Source organism: Limulus polyphemus, unplaced genomic scaffold (assembly GCF_000517525.1).
Source record: "Limulus polyphemus unplaced genomic scaffold, Limulus_polyphemus-2.1.2 Scaffold571, whole genome shotgun sequence".
NCBI classification, from domain to species: Eukaryota; Metazoa; Arthropoda; class Merostomata; order Xiphosura; family Limulidae; genus Limulus; species Limulus polyphemus.
In genome coordinates this window covers 23,725-27,575 of record NW_013666181.1, presented here as the reverse complement: position 1 = coordinate 27,575, position 3,851 = coordinate 23,725, and the positions used below count along the sequence as shown (strand labels likewise).

Genomic DNA, 3,851 nt, shown 5'->3' with positions numbered 1-3,851 from the left:
ATCGTTGACCGGTCAGAAAAAAAAAAACCCAACAACAACAACAAAAAAACTTCATCCGACTACTATAAACTTGACACAGCTGATAACAACATGTTAGGATCGTTAACTGGTTAAAAAAACCCAACAACAACAAAAAACTTCATCCGACTACTATAAATTATCTCCAACGAGGTGTTATTGTTTAGGAAAAAATACTCTAGTACTAGTTCGATTTTAAAACACAATAATCAGATGAGACCTCTTCACGACTGTCAGGAGACTTTAGTTAAAATCACACTACCAAGTGAGGGTATTGCACTTTGATAATGTCATCCAGCTTTAATTTCATTTAAGATCAGATGGAAAGGAGAGTATTTTAGGTAGACAGCGACTACCAAAGAACTGGGTAAAATAAACTGACCACAAAGTGGATTTCATCCAAGTTAGGGACCACGGACCTAAATTTACCAAGCTTTTATTCATACAAGTGCCGAACACACACACACACGTTTAACCTAGATTTGTATTTTATCATTTTTATTTAATTTATATAACTGTTTTTTTGTTGTTGTTTTTTTGAGTTAACAGCGAAATATGCACATTTAATTTAGTATTCTTACGAGTCAATCAGGAGTATTTGTATTATTAGCATTTCATTTCGTAGGTTCATCATCATTACTCTTAATTTCCATCCAGGATTTCATTCAACATATGTTCCCCACCCCCCTTTTTTATAGCTAATTGAATAACTTCCATCTCGTAATGTTCATCTTCGTCTATTAATCTTTGTCTAGTTTACATGATAGATTAGTGGATAGGGTCATGTCGGAGTTGCTGACAGAACATTAAGCGTTTTTAGGTATTTTTAAGAATACTTGACATTCATCAAAAATTCTTTGCATAACCTAATGTTTAGCTTTGATGAATGTAATTTCCTCAAATACCATCTTTTCGGTTGCATGCTTTTTTCTCTCTCTTTATATCATCAGCTAGGGCCTGCAATACAGTTTAACCGAGGGACTGTCTTATAAATCAAATAGTTACTTTTGCATTGTCCACAGGTGACTCTGCGGTAAGTCTGAGGGTCTTTCACGTAAAAAATCGAGTTTCGATACCCTCTATGGGCAGAGCAAAAATACCATCATTGTATAGTTTCACGCTTGACAAAAAGAAACAAGTATACTTTCTCATTTCACTTATTACTCTGAGAGTCATACCTTCAGAGTCTTCATTTTCGTAGAAACTGTTACCACTCAGAGCACATTAGTGGTATCTTTTTCTCTATGGTTCTCTCTTAATATAAGGACCAACCCCGCTAAAAATATATTATAGTAGAACTCTGAATGTCATCCTCGATGGATGTTTTTACTTCGTCTATCATACCATACATCAAGTGTTTATGCCTACAAATAAAGTATACTTTCTGCATACTCTACAGTTTGGTATTATTATTATAACATCAATACAAAATGAACAATGTTAGAGCTATAACTGATGTTACATATTAGAATTTCAAATGGTCTGAAATTGAGTTAACTGATAAATTTAAATTTAGTAGTTAAGTAAAAGCCAACAAGATTGATAGACACAGTTTTCTTTTTTAACACAAATAATTTTAATATACACACAACAATACAATTTACAATAATAGTTATTACAAACAATGATTTATAAACAAAGTTTCACAAACTTACAAGCAATATAAAATCTTCTTTCTAGTCTGGAACTTCCTTAATATCTTATCGAGGGTTCACGATGAGCGAGTTAATTTCGTTACAGTGACTTTTTATACACCTAGAATTGGGAGGCAAGTTACTTATATGTAATCCGAGCTACACTCGTCGTATTCATGAGCTGTTCATGACCACTGCAAATCACTGATACAATTCTCTAAAACATTATTTTTAACCTAAGGGCAACTCAAAATTAGTGCGAGGTATGTTCATTATAACATGAGAATGATTAATTAGTCTTACTATTGTTATGTGACAGATTATGAAGCACACATATCAATATAAATTAACTAGTGCCTGCTGATATAATTTTATTCATTATTTTATCACTAATAAAAGTATAAGACATTACATATCACATTCACCGTACATTTTTTATCGAACAATTGTAACTAGATAATGTCATGCTTTCTAATTAATATCAAGGTTTATATGTACCACGATGTTTACAACAAGAGAGCCTTACACTAGTAATGCTATACTTGTACTTAACTTGTACTTTTTTAAAACCCTAATTTTGTCAATTTACATGGTCTAAAGTGGCAATAAAGACAAGCAGAAGAATCACCCACGACGATTAAAAACGTCATCGTATCTCAAAAGGTCCTCATCAGAAGCTTAAAGAAAAAGGTTTTTATTAAAAAATAAGTCAACGCGAAAGAATTACAATATACATATAGAAACCAAGTGATTCTGACATTTCATTTTAGATCGGCTTCAAGAATCAGTGGTGTAAAAAGAACGTTATTGTATAACTAATTGTATATATAATAATAAACTTTAATCCGGGAATACCTACATAAATAAACCCTTAGTGTAGGACTATTTATAGGATGTAAATTAGCGTAAGATTATTGACACAGATAAATCGTTTATGTAGGACAATTTATAGAATGAACAGTTAGCATAGAAATATTTGCACAGATAAACAGTTAGTGTAGGAATACTTATATAAACCATTAGTGTAGACTATTTATATAAGCATACCTTATTTCAGGACACATTACACGTATTAAATTAAAGCTGGAACTATTTATATAAATAAACCATTGGTGTAGTATTACTTTATATAGAATTACTTACACATTTTAAGCTTAGAATTATTTGTATTGATAAATCCTTACTTTATGTATTCAAACCGTTAGCATAAAATTACTTACGTACATAAACCGAAGATAAACAGTTAGCTTATACTAATGTAGGAGGATTTATATAAATTCTTAGTGGGTGACTACTCACGCAAATAATCTTTTTTAGTGCAGGACTACCCATATAGAAGAAGAAGAAAAGTGTTGATTTACACTATTTATATCGTAACATACGAACAACAAGGGACCATTTGGTCTTTCAAGGTTGTTTTTTTCTACACCTGCTCTTGAAATAACTAAAAATTTAAACTCACCTTTTATTATATTTCCTGGAAATCATAGATTCTCCTCTTAGACTTTTGGCCTCCATTACTGCCGACGGCAACTAATTCCATAAGCCAACCACCCTGATATAAAAATAAAACATTCTTAACTAGAAACTAGATTGTCTTTTCTATATTTTAAACTTGTGTACCCTGATCCTATTATCTTCAGAATAAAGCCCATAGTAGTCAGAGGCCTTTATCATATTGTTACGTTTCTGTTCGTTTGTTAATTTCCCGTAAACATTCTTTCTGAGGAACTTCAGCGATACAAGTCCTTTCTTAAATAAAACTAGTTTATTCTTTCTCAATACAACTTTGCAATACACTTAATTTCCACAGTTACTTTAACTCAAACACACGCTATAATTCACAACGATTCACGTATTTTACTTACGGTCACTACCGCTCGCTTGACTCAATTATCTGTCTCTACATTTCTCTATCTGCAATTATTACTTCCACTTTATTTGCCGGGCTTATGTACTAAAATAGAGGGCGCCTAGAAAAGACTAGAGTTGCCAGGAAAAGTCATGATCCTTCTAGAAACTCATGACGTGTTATCAGCGTCACGTGACTTCTGCTGTCGTAACAATATTAACCCACTGGATAACCTTCTAAATTTCAATAAGATCACCTCTTACCTTCTCCCCTCAAAGGGGGGGGGGAGTGAGTTAAAATACCTTAACCTATCTTTATAGGGTAACCCTCCTATTCCCAGAATGATC

At 32.5% G+C, this 3,851-nt stretch overlaps 1 long non-coding RNA gene and 1 pseudogene across 2 annotated transcripts in view; one reads left to right on the top strand and one right to left on the bottom strand.

Annotated features, from left to right (window-relative positions):
- The window catches only part of LOC106459172, an 18,823-nt pseudogene that overhangs the window by 2,953 nt on the left and 12,019 nt on the right, over nt 1–3,851 (top strand).
- The window catches only part of LOC111085714, a 7,181-nt gene continuing 5,415 nt past the window's right edge, over nt 2,086–3,851 (bottom strand). For both annotated transcript variants that reach the window (XR_002610521.1, XR_002610522.1), the window contains exons 2-3: nt 3,115–3,207; nt 2,086–2,329 (exon numbers count right to left, since the gene is read on the bottom strand). This is a non-coding gene — a long non-coding RNA (uncharacterized LOC111085714). The remainder of the gene's footprint in view (nt 2,330–3,114; nt 3,208–3,851) is intronic.